This window comes from Lutra lutra, chromosome 10 (genome assembly GCF_902655055.1).
Source record: "Lutra lutra chromosome 10, mLutLut1.2, whole genome shotgun sequence".
Classification (NCBI taxonomy): domain Eukaryota; kingdom Metazoa; phylum Chordata; class Mammalia; order Carnivora; family Mustelidae; genus Lutra; species Lutra lutra.
Genome location: NC_062287.1, coordinates 97,376,691 through 97,401,152, shown reverse-complemented (window position 1 = coordinate 97,401,152; position 24,462 = coordinate 97,376,691). Strand labels below are relative to the sequence as shown.

General features: G+C 40.5%; 1 protein-coding gene across 3 annotated transcripts in view; it reads left to right on the top strand.

The window, feature by feature from the left end:
• The window catches only part of AMBRA1 (autophagy and beclin 1 regulator 1), a 178,437-nt gene continuing 153,975 nt past the window's right edge, over positions 1-24,462 (top strand). For all 3 annotated transcript variants that reach the window (XM_047693076.1, XM_047693075.1, XM_047693074.1), the window contains exon 1: positions 1-201. The gene's annotated coding sequence lies outside the window, so the exon portion shown is untranslated. The remainder of the gene's footprint in view (positions 202-24,462) is intronic.

Sequence of the window (24,462 nt, the reverse complement as noted above, 5' to 3'; positions counted from 1 at the left end):
GATCTTTTGCGCCGTCTTCTTGCTAGATGTCTCCTGAGCGGTGGCGGCGCCGGGTCGAAGGCTGACTTAACCGCGAGACCCCTCGCTCAGGCTGCTTTCTTCCGCTGGTCGGTAGAGAGGACCCCTTGCTTCCTGCCTGCCTCTTTTTCGTGGCTGAGTCCCCTCGCTGGGCTGCAGACGGAGCCCCCGCCCGTCTTGCAGGTAGGCCCGGGAGGAGCCTGGGAGGCCCGGCCCGGCATCTTTGCGCCGGGGGGTTGAGAAGACCTTGGCGCCGGCGGGTGGGCGGGCGGGTCGGCCGCAGAGACCCGGCCGGAGGAGGAGCTACCCGTTTGCGTTCGGGGGCGCGGTCGGAGAGGCGGCGGCGAACTGAAGGAGAGACCTGAAGGAGGGAGAGATGCTGGGGCTGCTCTGCGCGGTTCGGTAGGGAGGGGGTGTTGGGTCTTGGGCGGGTGTTGGCACCCCTGGTGTGGGGGGAAAATCGCTTTCCAGGAAAGATAGAGCTTTACGCGCTTTGACCCTCCGTTTCTCCTCCCGCCTTCCCACCCCCAAGGCTCCGGGTGTCATGACTCAATTGCGCTGGGGACCCCGTCTGAGTCCCGCCTTTGAAGGGACCTTTGAATAGGTGGAGGCAAGTGCAACATGGCCCCCTGGTTACTCGGAGCGAAGTGTCATGTTCTTGCTTTTTAGGGGTAGGGAAACTGAGACTGAGCTCTGGTACTTGACTTTTCCCCATGTCCCCAGCAGATCTTTAAATGCACCTTAAGTCTGCTTTTTGTCATTTACAAGTTCGTTTTTTGTTGTTGTTGTTGTTGTTGTTGTTTTTCTGTTTACCTATCCCTTTATGCACACAGTGACTTGTCGTTTGTGATCCTTCCTACCTAGATAAGGAGATTCTGTCACTGGTACTTCATAAGTGAAGAGAGCATGATGGTTTTGCTTGTCAAAGTCTGCATCATTTTCGTGAGAATAGCAATGACAGTTTTGTTTCTTGATAGAAAATTTCGTTTGCTGTCCAGTTTGCTTTCTGGTTGATACTTATTTCTTCTTCCCCTCAGCTTATTCTCAGTGAAAGTCTTCCAGCTATGGTGTTAAGTGGTTAATGTCCGACAGGATGGTCAAAATTTTGAAATCAGATATTTGTCTTGAGAGTTTGCTTTCTAGGAAGAATCCAGAAGAAACCCAAGGAGTTGCCTTTGGAACAGTTTTGTTATATTTGATTAGTGGTTTAGTTATGCATATACTAGAGTTAAACAGGTTGTGTGTAAGAATCATTCAAATATTGATATATTTAAATAGAAAGTTAAAATTCCGGCAGCTCCATTTTGGGGGGGGGGAGGGACTAAGTGTTCTTATTCAGTGTTTATTTTCATTGGATTCAGTGTCTCCATCCTAATTTGTGTAGCTTCTTTGTTGAAAAAAGAAATATTCAGACTAGAGGTCATTCTAGGTTGAATAAATATTTGCATAGTATGTAGAATCAGTAGGACAGTGGTTTTAAGAGAAAATAGACTAAATTTCTAGTTCTTAGGTGGAAACTATACAAGTCTATTTTTTTTTTAAACAGTTTTAGAATTCTGATGAGTTTTGGAAAGATTATTGTTCCTCTAATTTTTTTTTTTTTTTGAGGTCAGCAATATTTAAATGTAGGGCCCTTGATTATGAGTGATTTCCTAGATATCAGGATCTCGGTACTTCCAGAAAGGGTTTAATGAAGAGCCACCAGACTGTGGCGAGTCTACATTGGGAAGTTAGGCTAAGAATGTGTGCTCTCTGGAAAAGTTTTTGTGGTAGGAGAGAAATTTATAACAGAAGAAAGAATTTAGAGAAGGAAGTGACATTATCTCCTGGGGATTGATTCTGCATAGAATTTATAGTTAGCGTCGTATTGCAGCAGCTCCTAATTAATGCTAAATAATAGATGGAGTTTGCTATGAGTGTCACAAAAAAAATGTTAGGAACATTTTGTTATGTTTCTGTAGGAAATAATTAGCAGAGGTTTAAGCTGGATTGAAGAAGACAAGAAATTTGGTTGTGGTGCTGGTGGTAGAGTTACAGGGATAGAGCTTCTGATCAGCTTCTGTCTTGTTTTATGAGAGAAATTCACTCCACTATTTACCTTTTTGGTTAAATCTTGTGCTATTCTGTCAGTGTCAGATGAGGCTCTCTTCTGGTATTTCTTTTCAGAAATTTATGGGTTCAGAATATGATTTAATTGTTCTGTCTTCTCTTTTAGTGAGAAAGTTCTTGGGGATTATGAAAGATGTGAACTTCTTTGAATATCTTCTAGAACTTATTCCTGGAAGTTTTGTCTGTCTCTTGGAAAAGATTAGTTATATATGTCATTTGAAAACAATTGGTTATTTTTATTAACTGTAATAACTTCTTATACTGTATAATTCTTTTTTTTTTTTAAAGACTTTATTTATTTATTTGACAGACAGAGATCACAAGCAGGCAGAGAGGCAGGCAGAGAGAGAGGGGGAAGCAGGCTCCCCGCTGAGCCGAATGCCGGGCTCAATCCCAGAACCCTGGGATCATTACCCGAGCCAGAGGCAGAGGCTTTAACCCACTGAGCCACCCAGGTGCCCCTATACTGTATAATTCTCAAAATATTTTCAACACATGTTAGGAAACTTACGAAACTTTTATTCTTTTCTTTTTTTTTAAAGTAAGCTCCACTTCCAATGTGGGGCTTGAATTCATGATCCTGAGATCAAGAATTGCATGTTCTACTGGCTGAGCTAGCCAGGGTGCCCCAAAACTTTTATTTTTTGATCATGCCCCTTTCTGCTCTTTATTAATACTGAATCCAAACATTTATGATCTTCAAGGGTCTTCATGAATGTTGATAGTTTTTGTTGACACCTTATCTTACTAGTCCTGTTTATCCTGCCCCGAGAGGAATTGGAAAAAAAGTTTTATTGTTAGCACACTGAGGTCTCTATTTTTTAATTTTTTAAACAAATTTTTTAAAGATTTTATTTATTTATTTGTTTATTTGTCAGAGAGAGCGAGCGGGGGCGCACACAAGCAGGGGGGAGCAGCAGGCAGAGGGAGGGGCAGGCTCCCTGCTGACCAAGGAGCCTGATTTGGGGCTCTGTCCCAGGACCCTGGGATCATGACCTGAGCCTAAGGCAGATGCTTAACAGATTAAGCCATCCAGGTATCCATTTTTAAATTTTTAAAAAATTATGTTTAAAGATTTATGTATTTATTTGAGAGAGCGCACACTCACGGAGGAGGGGGTCAGAGGGAGAGGAAGAAAATCTCAAGCAGACTCCCCACTGAGTGTGGAGCCCCACCACATGGGGCTTGAACTCACAACCCTGAGACCATGACCTGAGCCAAAACCAAGAGTTGGATGCTCAAACTGACTTAGTCATCCAGGCACCCGAGCTCTCTTTTTTTAAAAGATGTGTCTCGGCCTTGATAGAGTTATCTTGGAATGGGATGCAGATCTTTTTGTCCAGTGGTTTGGCTTATCAAAAAAACAAACAAAACAGAACAAAACACAAAACCCTTACGTTCCTTTGATCATAGTCATTCTTGTTTCTTTCTCTAATTGTTTCTCATAACCCCAGAGAGAACTTTCTGTTTCTTGTCATAATTTCTGTTTGTACAGAATTACTATGATACAACCTGTCCTGTGGTTTGGGGATAATTTATATTTTCAAACCCCTTCTTCCCCCTAATTAATTAGGTCTATTTTTTCCCTTTTTGCAAGCTAAATTAGTTATTGACAGATAAAGATTTTGTTAATCAGTTATTGTCAGAATGTATTTATGTGCCCAGTAGTATGGCAGTCTGCCAGAGTGATGTGGTAAGAAGAAAACAGATTAAGGAATCAGGAGACCTGGGTTTAAGTCCTAGGCTCATGAGCTTCCTTAGCTGAGAAATCCTGTTCACATTATTTAAGGAGGTCATAGGGAACGTTACTGCCTTTTATTGGGCATTTGCCGTGTCATGTTCTTTACATGTATTATCTCATTCGATACTCGTAGCAGGTCTTTAAGGTGGATATTATTTTCCCAGTGGATACTGAACTCAGAGAATGTAAATAATTTGACCAAGATCACACAGCAAGTATGTAGCAGAGCTGGTATTTAAATCCAAAGCTTTGAGTCTTTTTTGAATCTGTATTTATTTATTTATTTATTTATTTAAGATTTTATTTATTTATTTGACAGACAGAGATCACAAGTAGGCAGAGAGGCAGGCAGAGAAAGAGGCGGAGGCAGGCTCCCCGCTGAGCAGAGAGCCCGATGCGGGGCTCGATCCCAGAACCTTGGGATCATGACCTGAGCTGAAGGCAGAGGCTTAACCCACTGAGCCACCCAGGCACCCCATTGAATCTGTATTTAAAGAATGGGAAAGAATATACTTCTGTCCTAATACTTCTGTTGAGAAAAAGTACATGAAGCTGCTTTAAAAGAGATAAAGTGCTGTTCCCATGTTAACTGCTGTGCTGTCTTACAGCAACAACGAGTAGATGTCATCTAGGTTCTTGGACTGTTAGCATTCTGCCTGATAGTCATGGAGGATAGAGGTGTCAAATGTTAAAGCAGCATGGGAGGAGCTTACTAACATGCAGGTGGAAAGGCATGAGTGCCTGGAAGTGCTAGTGAAAGACAAGTTTTAGGTGCCGCATGTTTAGGAGGTGAGCCTGAGAATATTTATCCCCTCTCTTCCAGTTAGTCTTGCTTGTACATCTGTAGATTAGTGTCTTTTCCATTTTGTTCTCTGTCTCTTCTTGGGATTGATAATCTCTGTTTCTCCACCCAAACTTGTTCATTTCTTCAATGAGTACTGTTCTTATGTTGTTTCCTAAGATACTATGTTCCTCACAGACCTGTGGGAATTATTTCTTGACTGTGACTTTTTCTTTTCTTTCTTTTTTTAAAATTTTGTTTGTTTAAAGATTTTATTTATTTATCTGAGAGAGAGAGAGCACAAGCAGAGGAAGCAGCAGATGGAGATGCAGACTCCCCACTGAGCAGGGAGCCCAGTGTGGGGCTCGATCCCAGGACCCTGGGATCATGACCTGGGCTGAAGGCAGATACTTAATCGACTGAGCCACCCAGGCACCCAGATTGTGACTCTTTTTCAACCCTTACCTTTTCAGACTTTTGTTCATCTAGCAAATATTTATTGAATGCTCATTAGATGCTGGGATACAAAGGTAGACATGAGTGTCCTTGCTCTTACCAAGTGTATTCCAGTGGGGAGCAGAGTTGACCAGGTACCTGCTAAATGATTGAAATTTAGGCTGTGCTCTGAAAGAAACAGATGGGGGCTGACAGAGAGATGAGGAGTGAGGAGGGCACTGGGTGTTCACAGGGATTAGATTCTTTGGTTATGGCATCCTTAATGCCCTCAAAAAGTTGTAATCACAACAGGTCATGATTCAGTAAATTAAGGTTCTCTTGGTGCCGTCAAAATGGAAGTCTTCATTTAAGATTGCTACTGGCAATATTTGTTACTTCTTGTCCTGTGACACTGGATTTGGTGTAATAAAGGATGACTGTGGCTTAGAAATGTCCAGCAGCTCAGCTAATGAGTTTTTTTGCTTCTAATGTGATCTTGAGTTTAATATGGTTTTCATTTATTAATTTTTTCCAAATAATTGTTCTTTGGAAGTTGAGTTCAATGAATTTGAACACTAGATACATGCCTTCAGGTTTATTTGTAGCAGGGACTAAGCTGAAGTTCTAAGCCTTATATGAAGGGAAAAACTAGAAAGATGTGCTTGAAATTGAGAGAATGTGTAGGCTACTGCCGAGTATATGTAACAATAATACAATGTATAATCCAATATATACAATACAATAATACAGTCTTGTTTGGTACCTTTCTTCCAAGATATTACAAGTATTTTGTAGTTTTTTTTTTTTTTAACTGTTGCTTATTGGAATTATATTTCTCTCTGTAGAATTAACTGAGGCAAATTTCACATTCATGATTTCATCATTTATTTATTTCTGCTTCCCAGGATATTTATTCACTCTCCCATGAACTAAAATTACTTTGTTTTAGGTGTGTATGTTTAGGACATGAAACATTTGAGATTTTGCTGAGTTGCACAGGATTAATATGCCTGTTGATTTGGGGAGAGAATTGGAGTAGTTCAGTCTAGCTGACCAGTGGAAAAACAGGGTAGAAAAACATGTCTTTCCAGACTCTTGAATAACAGTGTAGTGGCACTGATTCTTAGAGTCAGGCAGTCTGAGTCCAAATCCCGGGGGCACTATTTACTAGCTCTGCAACTTGGGCAAGTTACTTAACCTCTCTGTGCCTTTCCTCATATGTAGAATACCATACAGTTGTGAGAACTGAATGAGTTAATATATGTAAAGCATTTAGAACAGCAGATAGCGCTATATATGACAGCTGTTGTCATTTTCAATATTATTATTGTAGCATGATAAAATTATATGTTCCCCCAAACAAGAACAAATAATAGTGATGCTTAGATTGAAGTTTAGTATCTTTTGAAAAAAATTTGAATAGGGAATAAGAATTTAAAGCAGCATATTTGTCCTTCCTTTAATTTGAATTGTGCTTCAAATTAGAGGATGCATCTTTACTGGGAAAGAGAAACCTAGAAAGCAACAGTGTCTGAAAGAATTCCAAATAGAAAGAGAAATGGCAAGATTTTGAGGATTCTGTAATATGTGTGGTAAAACAGGACCAGACTATTTTAGGAACAGAAGAACATTTCTTTGCAAAACAGGTAGAAAATTTTTAGCATCTAAATTTTACCATCTATTTGAACTGTGATTAGTGCTTGAAGTATTTGGAAGAAGTTGACTTAAGGCACAGAAAAAAGTGATATTTAGGGAAAAATCAAAGCTACCCAATCACCTTAGGTAAACTTCTGGAAGAAGCAATATATGTTACATATAGTGGGGAAGACTGGGAATCCAGTGGAGTTAGCTTTTTTATTACTCCTGTCCCTTCATGCCATTTTAAGTTGTGGGTGGCTTCAGTCTTTGTCTTAACTATTTTTGTTTTCCTCTCTGATGTCTCTGTAATATTCCTGCTCTGTCATTTTAAAAAACCTATTAATGATTATAGTGGAGTCTTGTTTTATTCATTCATTCATTCAGTAAATGTTTATTGAATGTCCACCACTGTGTTGTGTTATGGACATCATAATCAGAGCTGATCAGACCAGTGCTTATTGAAGTGCTTTGTGCCATGGTACCATACCACGTGCTTATCATAGATTCTTTTATTCTTCCAACAGTTTGTGGTGTAGGTACTTTTATTATCCCCATTTCATAGATTTGGAGATGTGGCACAGGTAGGTTAAGCAGTTTGCCCAAGGTCTTCCAGGTAGTTAGTGGCAGCACAGGATTGGATCCAAGCAGTCTGGCTCCATAGTCTTTTGCTCTTAATCCCTAAATTATACTGATTCTAAACTACTTTAAACAATTCTAAACTCTCTAAACTACTACCACTTTATGAAGACTAGTGTGATAAAAATAGACACTGTTGGGGCGCCTGGGTGGCTCAGTGGGTTAAGCCTCTGCCTTCAGCTCAGGTCATGATCTCAGGGTCCTGGGATTGAGCCCCACATCAGGCTCCCTGCTCAGCGGGGAGCCTGCTTCCCCCTCTCTCTCTCTGCCTGCCTCTCTGCCTACATGTGATCTCTGTCAAATAAATAAATAATATCTTAAAAAAAAATAGACACTGTCCATGCCCTTACAGAGATTGTAGTCCAAAGGGGAGAGAGACCATAAACAAAAATACATCAATAATTGTGTAATTGCAAAGTGTATCAAGTCCTATGATGGAAAAGTAAAAAAGAGATCATAGTAGAGGAGCTTTAATTATATTGGAGCTTTGGGGAGGGTTTCTCTGAAGAAGTGATATTTAAGCAGAGACTAGAAGGATGAAAGGGGAAGGTAAAGGGAATACACATGTTTTGAAAGCCTTAAGGTGGGAAGGAACTCGGCCCATTTGAGAAGCTGAAAGAAGGACTGGTGTGGCTGGAATACAGTGAGCAGTGGGAAGGAAGAAGATGGGCATTAGGATGAGGATAGAGACATAGGGACAACTGTGTTAAGGATTTTGGATTTTTTTTCCTAAGTAAAACTGGAAGCCTTGGAAGATTTTAAGCATGAGTGTTATGACCCAGTACATGATTTTTAAAATTGCTCTGGGTACATTGTGGAAAATATTAGACATTTGTGGAAAAAATTTTGGAAATTGTGGAAAATTTGGAAGAGAATTGGGGAGAAGTATGATAGTTAGATTCTTACTTATTAAAAAAAAAAAGAAAAAAAAGATGTCTTACTTGTGGTCCAGGCAAAAGATGATCATGACTTGGATTAGGCTCTAGAAAATAGAGATGGAAGGAAGTAGAAAGAGTCAATAGACATTATTATTATTATGTTGTTTTTAAAGATTGCAATAGATATTTTAGAATTAGGACAGGCAAGACTTATTGATGGATGGGATGTGGGAGGAGGGAAGAGTCTAGTATGATTCCCAAATTATGGCATGAGCCTCTGGGTAGATGAAGTTGCCATTTCTGGGATGGAAACATTTGAGAAGGAGCAGATTTTGACTAGAGTTGGAAAGTAGAGTGAAGACCTCACTTTAGTCATGTTTGAATGTGAGTTTGTCTGTTGAGAACATACAAGTGGAGACATCAAGCAAGGAGCCTTTGAGTGATGCTGGAAGGGGCCCTGGCGGTAAATCCGGATGCTCTTGGTAGACAGGTGGTGTTTACAGTCAAGGAGAATCGCCAAGATTACCTAGAGGAAATTGGATGTGTAGACTACAGGAGAGTGTTCCTAATCAAGCAGTAGGACATTAATAGGAAATCTCAGAAAACTGAGAGAGGAACATGTTCAGAAGAAAGTGATTGCCTGTGTATTTTGGATTTAGCAAACACAAAGATCATTGATGAGCATAACAAGAACAGTGTTGGGGGTGCCTGGATGGCTCAGTTGGTTAGGTTAAACCATTTTCTTTCAGCTCGGATTGTGATCCTAAGGTGCTGAGATCTAGTCCCGTATCAGGGCTCCCTGCTCGGTGGGGAGTCTGCTCTTCTCCCCTCTCCTCTTCCTCTGCCCTGGCTTGTGCTCTCTCTCATCAATCTCTCTAATAAATAAAAATCTTAAAAAAAAAAAAAAAAAAAAAAAAAGAACAGTGTTGGAGGGATGTAGGGCCAGAGCCACACTGAAGTGAATTTAAAAAGTGGGAAGGAGGAAGTAGGTGGTCTCTACATTTTGGTAGTTAACATGTGTGTCTCCCCATAAAAAGTAATACTTTAAAAGGAAGTGATATGACAATAGGAACAATACATTTTTATTTTCTCCTTGACAGCCTAGCCTTGGTATCTTGGCAAGAGGTTGGATTAAAGGAGAAAGAAAGAGGTTAAGGAATGAGGATAACTGCAAAATGGCAAGAGTAGAGATTCTCTTGGTCTTTATATGTGGCCTTGGAATTTAAGGGTGTATGTCTTTTTTAACTTTGCTATCATTAGGTTCTCTGTTTTTACCTCCCTACCTAATGCGTCTTTGTATTTTGGTATTACTGGCTTTTAAAATTCATTCCTTACCTTTATTTTTTCTTGTTGCTTTCTATGGCCATTGTTGCTATAGTTAATTAGCTGATGTGCTTGGTTATTTATCTTTTTACTCATTTGCTTATTTGTTGGCTCTTATTGTCATATAGAATACTGTATAACTGATTCTAGACTTTAGTTTTATTTGTTTCTCATTTACATATTCTTTGCTTAGAATCTAATAGAGATAATAGAAACATTTTGCTACCAGTCTGCCTGGAATTTTATATGATGACTTTCCTGGGAAGGGCTAAACATTTAATGGATATTGTTCCCATCAGTTTTCTAGCATTTTTTTTTTTTTTTAATTTATTGAGATAGGGGTGCCTGGGTTGCTCAGTCATTAAGTGGCTGCCTTCAGCTCAGGTCATGATCCCAGGGTCCTGGAATTGGGTCTGGCATCAGGCTCCCTGCTCTGGGAAAGCCTGTTTCTCCCTCTCCTACTCTTCTTGCTTGTGTTCCCTCTCTTGCTGTGTCTCTGTCAAACAAATAAATAAAATCTTTTAAAAATAATTAAATTTATTGAGGTCAAAGTCACATACACAAAATTAACCATTTTATTTTTAAAATTTATTTTCATTGTTTTTTAAAGATTTTGTATTTATTTATTTATTTAGAGAGCACACTCCTTCTTGTAAGTGGGGGGAGGAGGGCCAAGGAAGGGGAGAGGCAGAGAATCTCAAGCAGACTCTTCAGTGGAGCAGGAGGACACGGGGCTCGATCTCACCACCCTGAGATCATGACCTGAGGCTGAAACCAAGTGTTAGACACTTAACTGACTGAGCCGCCCAGGTGCCCCTGCCAAAATCAACCATTTTAAAGTGAACAATTCAGTTCGTGTTTAGTACATTCACAGTATTGTGAAACCACCACCTCTATCTAGTTCCAAAACATTTTATTCGAAGTAAAACCTCTTCCGTTATGCGATTTCTTTTATTTCCCCTCCTTCCTCCAGCCCTGGAAAGGAGTAATCTGCATTCTGTATCTATGGATCGACCTATTCTGGCTATTTTATATACCTGGAATCACAGGGGCACCTGGGTGGCTCAGTGGTTAGGTGTCTGCCTGCGGCTCAGGTTGTGCCTGGGATCGAGCCCCACATTGGGCTCCCTGCTTGGCAAGCCTGCTTTTCCCTCTCCCTCTGCCTGCTGTTCCCCCGCTGTGCTCTCTCTCTCTCTCTGTGTCAAATAAATAAATAAAATCTATAAAAAAAAAAGGAATCATAATGGGTGTAACCTTTTGTGTATGTATATACCAATAATCTGTCCATTTATCCATTGATGAACATTTGGACCTGTTTCCACCTTTGGATATGAATAAGAGCTACTGTAGGGGCGCCTGGGTGCTCAGTGGGTTAAAGCCTCTGCTTTTGGCTCAGGTCATGATCCCAGCGTCCTGGGATCGAGCCCCGAGTCGGGCTCTCTGCCTCGGTGGGGAGCCTGCTTTCCCTTCCTCTCTCTCTGTCTGTCTCTTCTGCCTACTTGTGATCTCTCTCTCTGTCAAATAAATAAATACAATCTTAAAAAAAAAGAGCTACTATAAACATGCATGTATGAGTGCCTGTTTTCAGTTGTTTTGGGTATCTACACAGGAGTGTAATTGCAGGGCTATCTGGTAACGTATTATTGTGATTCTTTCCCAGACCATAGAGATCAAGCCAGCATCTGCAGCTTCCACAGAGTGTGTGATTTGAGAGTTTGCTGGCTAGCCTTAGATTGGGATTGAGGACTCTCTTTCCTTTATGTTTAACTTGAGGAACTGAATTTTGCCTAACATAACCGGTTTTTTATTATTTGCATTCTACTGATGGAGTAATTGAGGTACAGCATCTGCATGGTTTTAACTTCCTATCTTCGGAGCAAGTCAGTGATGGAACTGGGAATTTACGACTCCTAATCATGTTCTTTGTCTAGATGACCCATTGAAAGCCATGTTGCTTTACATGAAGCTTTTAAAATGGGCCTCCTATATTTTATAATCTCCTGAAGGGATATTGTTCAGAGTGGTATTAGGCAGATGTTCTTTTTTCCATAGAAAACAAGAGGGAATGTGTTTTTAATTGCAGCAGAAGGAATATAGATTACAAATTAGAAAGAACTTCCTGACAACAAGATACTGGATTACTACCAAGGAAGGTTATGAAATACATTCTTCAAAGACTTAGTAACTATCTTTTAGGATAATGTAGGTGTGGGCTTGTTAAGGAATAGGGAGATGAGGAAAGATGACTTGCTGAGGTCCCCGGTAACCCAGTACATAGTTGCTTGATGGTTAATCAGAATGGTATCTCTGGCATTGTAATAAGTATATTTTCATTTTCTTTATGAAGAAATAATCAGTAGAGAGTCGGTAAATTGCTCAAGGTCTCCTGGTAAAATGGAAGATTAGTATTCGGAATCTTATTGGCTGCCGGGTTGAATGCTTAGGGATGTGTTCTTATCATAACAAGTCTTTTCATAGCTGTGTGATGTATTACTGTTGTGCTTCTTCCTAAACCATAGGGATCAAAGCCAGCATCTGCAGCTTCCATAGAGTGTGTGATTTGAGAAATGTTGGCTGTGTCTAGATTAGGATTTACAGTCTTTTCCTGTAAAAATTGGTTTGGTCTCCTGTTATACATGTAGAGATGGCAACATAGTATCAGTAACAGACTAAGGTAGGTAGATTTCTTAATGACTATTTAGGAAGGGCTGGGTTAAAATTGCTTCCGTGAAGGTGAACACACATAAATGTATTTTTGTTTTTTAGTGCTTGAAGAAAAAGAAGCCCAGAAGCTGGGCAAATAAACATTAGATTCTGTTGTAGAACATAAACATAAAAATACTCATTAAATGCAGTATTAAGTTGCCAGTTTAAATGCTCAGCTTAGGAAATGCCAAAGTTAGAGAACATTAACACATTCACCTGACACTTAGAGTTTACGTTGGAGTATCTCATAAGGGGTCTCTTGTCTATTATCAAAATCATGTTTTGAGCTCCATGGGTCATTGACTGGGAAGCTAACTTGGAAGGGGTATTGCCTTGGCAGGTAGGTTTAATGGATTTATTATGTTCATTTTATTTTATTTATTTATTTTTTTTAAAGATTTTATTTATTTATTTGAGAGAGAGACAGTGAGAGAGAGCATGAGCTAGGAGAAAGTCAGAGGGAGAAGCAGACTCCCCATGGAGCTGGGAGCCTGATGTGGGACTCGATCCCCGGACTCCGGGATCATGACCTGAGCCGAAGGCAGTCGTCCAACCAACTGAGCCACCCAGGCGTCCCTATTATGTTCATTTTAGTTGATGTATGGGAGCATTTACTTTTTCACTTCTCTGCTACCAGAAATATCACCAAGTATATTTATTGAGCTTTCTTGAATTGGCAACAACTGTTACCTCTGCAGGGAGCCAACTTTTGAATTTTGTATTTGTTTCTCCTTGTAATATTCTTTTTTTTTTTTTTTTAAGATTTTATTTATTTATTTGACAGAGATCACAAGTAGGCAGAGAGGCAGGCAGAGAGAGAGGAGGAAGCAGGCTCCCGGCTGAGCAGAGAGCCCGATGCGGGGCCCGATCCCAGGACCCTGGGATCATGACCTGAGCCGAAGGCAGAGGCCCTAACCCACTGAGCCACCCAGGCGCCCCTCTCCTTGTAATATTCTTAACAAACCTATAAAGTGGGTGGTGATATCTCTATTGTAAAGGACAGGAAAAAGTGAAACTTTTTCTTGCCAAAGGTTATACACATGGTGAATGGCAAAGCTGTGATGGAGAAGTTAGAGTCTTCTGTTTTAAATTAGTGTTTTTATTTATTTATTTATTTATTTATTTTGAGAAGGTTTCAGCTCAGCTTAAGGATTTTATTTATTTGACAGACAGAGATCACAAGCAGGCAGAGAGGCAGGCAGAGAGAGGAGGAAGCAGGCTCCCCGCTGAGCAGAGAGCTCTACATGGGGCTCGATCCCAGGACCCTGGGATCACAACCGAGCCAAGGGCAGAGGCTTTAACCCACTGAACCACCCAGGCGCCCCTAGTGTTTTTCTTTTTTTATACTGTCACTTCTTTTTAAAACTTAATTAATTAAAAAAAATTTTTTTTTTTTTTTTTTAAGTAGGCTTGGGGTGCCTGGGTGGCTTTGTCAGTTGAGCATCATGTCTCAGGTCATGACCTAACAGTCATGATCAGGCTCCGCGCTCAGCTGGGAGCCCCTCCCCACTGCTTGTGCAGGCATGCCCAACACCCCTTTCAAATAAATAAATAAAAAAAATAAGTAGACTTCTTGCCCAACATGGAACTTGAACTCACGATCCCGAGATCCAGAGTCCCATGTTTTACTGACTGAGCCAGCGAAGTGTGTTCTTTGGAGGTGCTAAGGAGTGGCTGTGAGAGTCAGGAAGAGCTTTGGTTCTCCCACTCTGCTTAAACCAGAGCAACTCTTCTTTGATCTCTTATATTTTAGTGGTTTCACACAAGATTCCATTTGGAAAAAGTGTATCTGTTCAAGAAAAGAAAGAAAACCTGGAAGACCACTGAGGAATCGTGAAAGAAGATTATTGAAAATAACCTGAAGATTGAAAAGATGGCTAAATTATATAACTGCCAGTCAGGAAATTATGTCAGAATTTGAAGTGACTTGGTGTCCCAGCCACATGTGCAGTGCAGTTATTCTGTCTTTGAGGAGTGTAGGATAGTGGGAAAAGAACATACACTCTAGATGGAATTCTGGCTCAGCCCCTGGGGTAGCCGCGGGGTTTGAGGATACTTCTGTCAGCCTGGTGCCTCAAATACGCAGTGCAGTGATAACACCTGTCTTTCCAGAGTGGTTCTAAGGACCAGAAATAAGATGCTAGTTGCCTGGCTCATAGTGGATACCCCTAAAATGCTAGCTGTTGGTAAGATGATGATGATGATGATGTTGATGGCTTTTTTTTTTTTAAGAATATATTGACATTTCACCCCCAAATGCTTGAAGAGCTTCTTCCATATCAAGGATAGGCAGTCCTTTACCTCTGTATGTACCGCATCATGGTGTTCAGCATGTTTATTTTTGATAGTCTTTAAACTGCGCATGTTTATGTATTTATGAATGCGTCAATTACTGATGAAAAGAGAAAAACCAGGGGCACCTGGGTGACTCAGTTGATTAAGTGTCTGTCTTCCCCTCAGGTTGTGACCCTGGGATTCTTGGATTGAGCCCTGTGTGGTCTACATTGGGCTCCCTACTCATTGCAGAGTCTCCTGCCTCTGCCCACACCCCCTGCCCTGTTCTCTCTCTCAAATAAACAAAAAAAATCTTAAAAAAAAAGAGAGGGGTGCCTGGGTGGCTCAGCGGGTTAAGCCTCTGCCTTTGGCTCAGGTCATGATCTCAGGGTCGGGGGATCGAGCCCCGAATCAGGCTCTCTCCTCATCAGGAAGCCTGCTCTCCCTGCCTCTGCTTCCCCCCGCCGCCCCCCTCTGCCCCCCAACCCGCCTGCTGCTCTGCCAACTTGTGATCTCTCTCTCTCTCTGTCAAATTAATGAATAAAATCTTTTAAAAAGAGAGAGAGAAAAACATTTACTTCGTTAAGTTCATTTTTACTGGACTTAAAAGAAAGAAGCAGTCGTGGAAAGGAACCCTGTACAATGAATTGAGAAACCTGGGTTTTGTCTTAGAGCTGCTCTTAGTAAAGCTTGTAACAAGGAACAGGTAAATTTAACTTTCTAAGATATTATGTTCAAAATGACGACTTGACTCACTTTTAACTCTGTACATCCATGATTTGACCAAAAAGGTTAAGGATATTTTCATTGTCAAAATTTAATTTTTTTTTTTTTTTTTAAGTGGGCTTCATGCCCAGCTTAGAGCCCAATACAGGGCTTGAACTCATGACCCTGAAGTCAAGACCTGAGCTGACAGGATCAAGAGTCATTTAACCATCTGAGCTGCCCAGGCTCCCCTCATTGCCAAAATTTTAAAGAATTACAGCATTATTTTTGGAGAAGAAGCTTTATGCTGACGTGAGCTGGCAAGCTTTTGTTCATACTTGTTGAGTATGCTCAAGGCAGTGTTTTGTATGGAAGGACGTTATATATCAGGGCAGAATTGAAACTAAGAACACTTGTAAGGAAGCTAGTGTGAAAGATTTTCATTTGCTTTTGGATGGATAGCTGGATTTTTCAAACCCATAGCACTTTGTACTTCCTTGTGGGTAGTTCCCACATTTCAGTATGGGAGCTGTATAGTTACAGTATACTGTGGTTGTAGACTACTCCTCATGAGACTGAAAGCTCTTGGAGGTTGGAGGCCTGTTCTGTTTTTTTGTTTATTTAACCTCTCTGTCCCTGTTACCTATAATAGGGCTGGGCATATTGTATAGTTTCCTCCAAATATGCTAAATGGAAAAAAAATGTTGGCTCAGAGTCAGCAGACATATGTGGAAAATAGCATCTGCCTAAATACACGTGTTGAATTTATTGACTCTCTCCTGTTGGCATGTGATAATATAGAAAGACCTGGTAAAGTGGGAAGAGCAGTAGTTTTATAGCTTCGAACACCAACTTTGTCATGTACTCACTGTTTGATCATGGGCAAGCAATTACACGTGGAGCCAGGTTTTTGTAAAACGGGAGAAGCGTAGAAGGGGGCTTTAGAGATAGCTTATATAAAGCATTAGCAGTCAATAATAGTGGTAGTAATTATTACAAAAATGGATGTCTTAAAAAATTATCGACAGTACATTTTGCACTTCTTGAAGGAGGACTATGTTTTCAGGAAGTTGGTTTGCTGTGTCTTGACTATGTGGGAGAATTATCCCCTCTAGCAATTTTCTGCTGAAAAGAAATCTTTTAGCCTTTCTTCCTCTCTGGGCCTACGGGATAGTTCCAGAGAGGAGACACAGAGGGGGTTGGGATCCTAGAATAGCTGCTGAAGACCTTGCATTTGTGCAGTCTCTTCAGAATGCTACTTCTGTATTGTACTCTGGTGTTCACTCTCACTAAATGCTACTGTACATTAGCAGAGTGAGCATTTGTCAGAATTGTCCCAGGCAGAAAATATTCCATATCTGTCATTCTGCTTGGTGCTTAAAGATTTTTTTTTTTTTAAGATTTTATTTATTTATTTGTCACAGAGAGAGAGAGATCACAAGTAGGCAGAGAGGCAGGCAGAGAGAGAGGGGGAAGCTGGCTCCCCGCTGAGCAGGGAACCCGATGCGGGGCTTGATCCCAGGACCCTGAGATCACAATCTGAGCCGAAGGCAGAGGTTTAACCGATGAGCCATCCAGGCGCTGCCCCCCCCCTTTTTTAAAGAATTAAAAAAAAAAGACTTATTTATTTATTTGAGAGAGAGAGAGAGAGAATGAAAGAGAGAGAGCATGAGAGGAGAGAGGTCAGCGGGAGAAGCAGACTCCCTGCCAAGCAGGAAGCCCAATGCAGGACTCGATTCTGGGACTCCAGGATCATGACCTGAGCTGAAGGCAGTCGCTTAACCAACTTAGCCACCCAGGCGCCCTAAAGATTTTTTTTTTAAGCTCTCCATGATACCGTGGTAATAGGTGAAGTAGGTAGGTTGCAGGGTAATATGCAGTATACGTAATCCCATTTTGATACAGGGAAAAAAACTGCCGGATGCCTATATAACTGTCAACTGCCAGATGTTTATATAAGCAGTGAGTTTCCATGGTGGGAATGGGAGGGATTGGGAGGGAGATTGTGACCAGACTATTGTTTTACTTGTTAAGTGTGTTAAGAAGCATGTGTTCCCTTTTTAAAAATTTTAATTCTAATTTAATTTTAATTTTAAATTTAATTTTTTTAAAGATTTTATTTATTTGTCAGAGAGATAGAGAGCACAAGCAGGAGAAGTGAAAGAGGGAGAGGCAGAGGGAGAGGGAGAAGCAGACTTCCCGCTGAGCAAGGAGCTTGATGCGGGACTTGATCCCAGAACTCTGGGATCATGACCTGAGCTGAAGGCAGATGCTTAATTGACTGAACCACCCGAGTGCCCCCTCCCTTCAAACTTTTTATTTTGACATAATTGTAGATATACAGGCACTTGTAAGAAATAATAGTGAGTAAGAGAGAGAAAAATCATGTGTACCCTTTACCCAGCTTCCCCCAGTGGTAACATCTTACAAAACCATAATACACTATCACAACCAGGATATTGCCATTGATACAGTCAAGATACTGAACAGTTCCATCACTACAAGGATTTCAGCTGATCCCCTTTTAAGCCCCAAATCACGTATGGTGCACTTAACTCATATCCTTGATTTCTGGTGCTTTGCTTTAGAATCAAAGCCATAATAACACTGTAGTTTTTCTTGTCTCTTTCATCTGATGATCTTCTCTCACTATTATTTCTTACAACTGCCTGTAGGTCTACAATTATCTCAAAATAAAAAGTTTAATTTAAGTTTATAAATACTAATTAACAGACTTCCATGAGGCAAGTAATGGTTAGCTCTGGTGAGGTTTGCCCCTTTTATGGATAGGGAGGTTGAGGCACGGATATCCTGGAATTTGCCTAAGGTATAGCATGAGTCACTCTGTTCTGACTCAGATTCAGTTGAATTTATTCATTCTCTCTCTCTTCTGAATCAGCTGTTATAATTATGACCTTCTAGATGTAAGGACACAAAAAGGAATTTTTTTCTGTATTTGAGGTTTAATGCCTATTCTATAGAAGCAGTGTGTACTGTGGCGAGAGCATGGACTTTGGCCACTGATTTGATTTTGAATCTCCACATGGACAAATCATTTAACCTCTCTAAGCCTCAGTTTTGTGATTTGTGAAATGGGGGTAATGATAGTATTATCTTCATTGTGTTATTGTGAGAAATAAACAAGATGATGTATGGAAAAGTGGGTAGCACTGCCAGGTGTATAGCAAATGTTCAGTGAATGTTACATAAAAGTATTGCTTTAAATATATGTTATATTCTGCCACTTGTGTTTATCAGCTGGCAATAATTCAATAAAGGGATTTTTCTGCCACGTACTTAACAAGGCTTTAAGATCACTGTTGACTTTTGGGATATTTGTCTTCAGCTCAGGTCATGATCCCAGGATCCTGGGATCAAGCCCAGTTTTGGGCTCCCTGCTCAGCCAGGGAGTCTGCTTCTCTCCCTCTCTGTCTCTTACCCCCACTTGTGCGCATTGTTCTCCCAAATAAATAAATAAAATCTTTTAAAAAATAAATAGGGGCCCTGGGTGGCTCAGTGGGTTAAGCCGCTGCCTTCGGCTCGGGTCGTGGTCTCAGAGTCCTGGGATCGAGCCCCGCGTCGGGCTCTCAGCTCAGCGGGGAGCCTGCTTCCTCCTCTCTCTGCCTGCCTCTCTGCCTGCTTGTGATCTCTCTGTCAAATAAATAAATAAAAATCTTAAAAAAAAAAAATAAATAAAATCTTAAAAAAAAGACTGTTCTTTACTTTTGAGGTAAGGATGCCTTCAAATTTAGTCATATAGGAAGTAATGTTGGATTATATTACTATAGTATTCATTTATATGAAAATATTTAAAAATTTCTCCTGACTTATTTGTATTTTCTCCGGTCCATTCATAGAAAAATGGAAAGTGATTCTCAGCTATTGATTTCCTTCATTTAATCTGTTCCCCCCAAAGACATTACTTTTCATATTCTCTTCCTAGCATGAAAATATCCTCAGTTTTTTTTTTAAAAGATTTATTAATTTATTTGAAAGAGAGAGAAGGAAAGGAGGGGAGTGGGGAGGGATGGAGGGAGAGGGAGGGAGTATCCTTAAGCAGGCTCCTTGCTGAGCATGGGGCTTGATCCCAGGATCCTGAGTTCATGACCTGAGCCAAAATCAGGAACCAGATGCCCGACCAACCGAGCCACCCAGGTACCCTGAATGTATCCTCAATTTTTAATTACATAATCACATAAGCTTCCTGAGGGTGGGAATGTTCTTGTTCACTATAGTATTCTCAGTGCCTAGAATAGTGCTGAGTACATAGATGTTCAATAAATGTTTCTTGGCTATCATTATTTTGTATCCTTCTCCTGTTAAGTGTTTTTTATTTGGAAAGTGGGGAAATGGAATCCAGGTTCCAGGTCAAAGCTTAAATGGCTAGGTTTTTAAATCCAGTGACTTATTTTGATTGCTGAGAAATGTGATTGGCAAGATGGACAAGCAAGCCAGACTGTTTAGCTTAAGAGCTCTACATTTAATAATTTGACTTCGTCTTTTCCTGAAGCCTGGAGGGAAATTTTTTCTTTCCCTATTCTAGTCAGCCAAGAACCTGACCTGGGCTGACTCTAACATTGGAGAACACTGAATACAGCATCTGCTGAGCCAGGGACGGGGAGTCAAGCTCAGTTCTGATGTTATCTAAAGAAAAAGCCTGAATTCAAGTCCTGCTTTGTCTGCCGACTCATTTTGCCAAGGTAGATGCATTTCTTAGCCTCTTCCAGGTTTTATTTTTCTTAAATAATCTCATCTCAATAATCTCAGTAATCTCATCTGTCCTGGGGCCTGGGAGGATTCTTGGGTGAATGTTCTCTCAGCATTTTACATTACTGTTGCTGTGGCTCTAAGGGCTTCCAGGAGTACCTGGGGGCAGTGTGTTACTCCTGGGAAGAGTTACAGTCTTCTTTTTCCCAAGACTCTGCAGAAAACAGAAAGGTGCTATCCTTCATGATTGCGGTCGGCTCTACTTCAACCTCCTAATGTGGGTGGAGGAAAGGTATGTTTTTGCCGGAGTCTTAGGCCTGTTTGCCTGAGGCAGCTGGGGTCAATTCCCAGTTCTGGAGTTAAGCTGTTTTTGCCTCTCTGAAATTTCTTCCATCAAAAGCTACTTTTTTTTTTTTTTTCTTTGCTTACTAATGGAAGATCTCTTTGCCATTATTGTGCATTTAAGGGTAGCCTTCCTGGCTTCTTAATTCTGTTGATAGCTTGGGACTCAGAAATTGAGCTTTACTTTCTTCTTGGTTCGTGGATTCCTCCTGTTCTTCTTGTGTTTCCAGGGTTCTTGTGTTCTCAGTAGATGCCTATCCCAGAATGGTTTGCAGATAAAACTTCATTTCTTTTTTTGTTATTCTGAGGTAAGTGGCTATAAGAATGATTGTCAGTCTCAAATTTGGGAACTACGGCTTTCTATTTCCAGTTGTGATCACACTTTGTGTTTGAGTACAGACTGCTGTGTTTCAGGCATTAAGTTACATTGTTATGAATTACTTTAGGAAGCCCTAGTAAGCAATATTTGTAGCAGAAAATCTAGTGTTTCTTCTTCCTCTTTATTGTAATAACAATAAATAGATTTTATTTTTGTGTCTTCAAAGCATTTTGTAAAGCTGTTAGCTTATTTTTGATAACACACTGTAGAGGTATGCCTCATTCTGAGTTATATGAAAAACATTGGGGGTGATAGTGGATATGAGAACAAAAAAGAGGTCTTATTGCTTACTTATCTCTTGATAAACTTGGGCTGACCAGCTTTGTACCAGGTACTCGCTTCATTATTACTGCTTAGCCTGACTTTCTAGATGGGGACAATTGTATTTTGGAGTATTTGTAATTCTGAACATAAATGTTGTGCATATTTGCAGTGGGAATATAGATTCTGTCTAATAGCATTTTATTTCTGGGCCTTTGGCTTTTTATAAAGGGTCTGTGTATAATCTCAGTTGTACTGGTTTTGAGTCTCTCAAATTATTTGCTTCCAGTTTGTCAGGTGATTGATTATTATTATTATTTTTAAAGGTTTTATTTATTTATTTGGCAGACAGAGATGACAAGTAGGCAGAGAGGCAGGCAGAGAGAGAGGAAGGGAAGCAGGCTCCCGCTGAGCAGAGAGTCTGGTGTGGGGCTCGATCCTACGACCCTGAGATCATGACCTGATCCGAAGGCAGAGGCTTAAACACTGAGCCACCCAGGTGCCCCCAGGTGATTAATTAAAGGTACTCTCTGATTCTGCTTTGTGGCTCCTGTCATTTCCTTTGCACTCTGAGAACTGTGGGTGCCAGACTTTGTGCAAACTCCCATTTGTTGTGTACTGTCCTTATTTTTGGTTCTCAACTTGGCTTTTACTTCCACAAGTAGTACCTGCCTTGAATTTTTTGTAGCCCTTTTCTTCTAATTATACTCCAAGGACGTTATTCCTTTAAGGTACAAAAAGGGTGTTATTACTTTCAGTTTGTACACGGAGAAAGATGAAATTCAGCACCAGTGTGATTTGTAAAAGATTACCTAACAACTCAGTGGTACAAATCAGTCATTGAAGCTTCTTATCTCTTGTCTTATCTTTACCCATTAAATCACATCACTTTTATATCTGGTACTTTCAGGCCTGAAAGATATAATATCTCATATTCCATCCCTGCTCTCAGAATATCCACTGCTTCTGTACTTCATTTTAAACATGCTGTCTTTCAAATATGAAGCTGCCAGGCCTGGAACTGACACATCCCTTTAGCCACATTGTGTGGTCAAAATAAGTCCCCAGGTCAGCCTGTATTTATGGGGTGAGAAATATGTTCTTTCTCAATGGGTGGGGCAGTATGGGAGTAGGGTAGGAAGGAATTGATGGCAACTGTCTTTGGAGAGAATCTAGCATAGGATGGTAAACTAAGGTAGTGACAGGCCTCTTGGAACTAACTCCGGTAACGCAGGGAGGTCACTAGCACTTACCCCTTTCACGTGGATGAGAAAGGATTGGCGTGAGACTGTACGTGTAAGAGTCCCTTTCTGTTCTGAGATGTGTTTATGTTGTAGTCCGTGTTTGACAAAAGAGTGTGCACAGGTTTGACAGAGTATGCACAATTACATCTTCTGTTAGATTAAGTTTTTCAAGATCTGTGTCTCTCCTAGCAGCCAGACAGAAGTCAGTGTACTGTGGCATCTATCTCTATTTCCTGTTGAGAAGTAATTTTCCTTATTTTGATGGAGTTTGTAATTTTGTAGGGTAAATACATAGTAGCTGAATTTCATGATATGGTCTCATATGGTACTTTATCAAATTCAGAGTTATTTCTGGTCAAAGAGTTTATAGTCCTTTTTTCTCTTAAAAACTATGTATTGCTGTAAAGGAAGGAGTGAAAACACTTTTTTCATTTTTCCTTAACGTCATTCTTTCATTTCTTCTCCTTTGAGGACATGAACATTACAAATATAAAGCAAGCAGATTTCCAGTTGATATTGTAAGACAGTGAAACATTTATTGAGGACCAAATATGTGTGAGGCTAGTAAATGGCCTAGAAGAGAGACTGAATAGGAGGTTGTATCTCAGTCAGGCACTCTGGAGCTTTCTGTAGTAATTAAGTATCCAGATTCTGGAGCAAAACTGCCTGGGTTTGAATCCTGAATGCACTATTGACTGTGTGACTTGTTCCTTGGGAACCTCATGAACCATGATGGAGGGGCCCTGAGGATTGTGAATTAGGATTCACAATTAGGATTAGTTACTTTATGTAAAGTGCTATGAACAGTGCCTGGGACATGAAAAGCCCCATGAAAGTGTTAGGTATTATTATTTTAACCATTACCTTGTGGCTTTATCTGAGCCGATGGCAGAGGCTTTAAGCCACTGAGCCACCCAGGCGCCCCTCTTACTGCTATTTTAATTTTAATTCTTCATTACAGAATGAAATTATTCTAGTATAAGCATTGGAATTCTAGAATAGTGAGTACTTTTCATTTGGTAAATCTTTTAATCCTCCTGGCATCCCTGTCATATACATACCATCCGTGGCCACATTTTATGGTGAGGAAACTGAAGTGTAGGGAGGTTAGGTAACTCTTCCAAGAAACCAAGAAACCTTCTTTTACCAAGAAAATGACAGAGCTGGGATTCATTCGGCCAGTCTGATTTCAGGGTCTGTATACCACTATCCTGTGTTATCTCTTACCTAGAAATTATGGATAAAAAATATTTCTCTACCTAGATTTAACCATAGTTATCACTTTGGCATATTCTAGGATAGCTTTTAGAAGTCCATACACAGCACATACACAATTCAGGTAGTAGTTGATGTTTTCCTGCTTCCAGGTGTGTTTGCCTTCAGGATGTGTTCCCTGTGTCCACCTGTTCTAGATTTGTGTTGCCTTGCCCCAGATTCTTTGCCCACCACTGATCTCAGTCTCGTCTAGGAGTCAGGCAAGAGCTGTATGGAGGCAGGTCTGGTTGCTCACTGTGGTGCTCACATTGTGGACTTGGCTCCTATATAGTGTCATTCGAAGTGTCCTAAAATGTTTTGTAAAAAGTGCTGTTAATGAAAACAAAGCTGCCAATTGTAGAAAACGGTGTGTATTTCCACCCATATGGAGTTTCTAAAGAGTACTGGGCTACTTTTAGGCCTCTAATTAATGGCTTGACATTCTGTCGCTTATTTTCCAGTTGTTGGGAGAGCTTTACTTATGCAAGTAATCCTAGATTTAGTATTTAAAGAACTATTTTTTTTCTTTAAAGAGTTAACCTTGGGATGAATCCTCTATGTTATGAAATATATGTTGTATTACATAATTGATCTGACTCTTAGACTTCCTACATGGTTAGTGCAGTGGAGAGGGATACAGTTACTCAAAGAAATGAGGGGATTGTACTCCATTTTAACAGTTCATTCCAGATCTAATAGTTTTCTGATTCACACCTGTGGTATACGATTGGAAGGAAGGACTTGGGATATGAATTATCAGCCAGGTTGCAGATATAGTTCTGAATTGTTGGTTCTGTTTTTGTTTTTAAAGATTTTATTTACTTATTTGTCAGAGGGAGAGAGAGAACAGGCAGGGAGAGCAGCAGACAGAGGGAGAAGCAGGTTCCTCACTGAGCAAGGAGCCCAATGTGGGACTCAATCCCAGGACCCTGGGATCATGACCTGAGCTGAAGGCAGATTCCTAACCAACCGACTGAGCCACCCAGGCGCCCCTGTTGGTTCTGCTTTTTAATTCACTTTACTTATGGAGA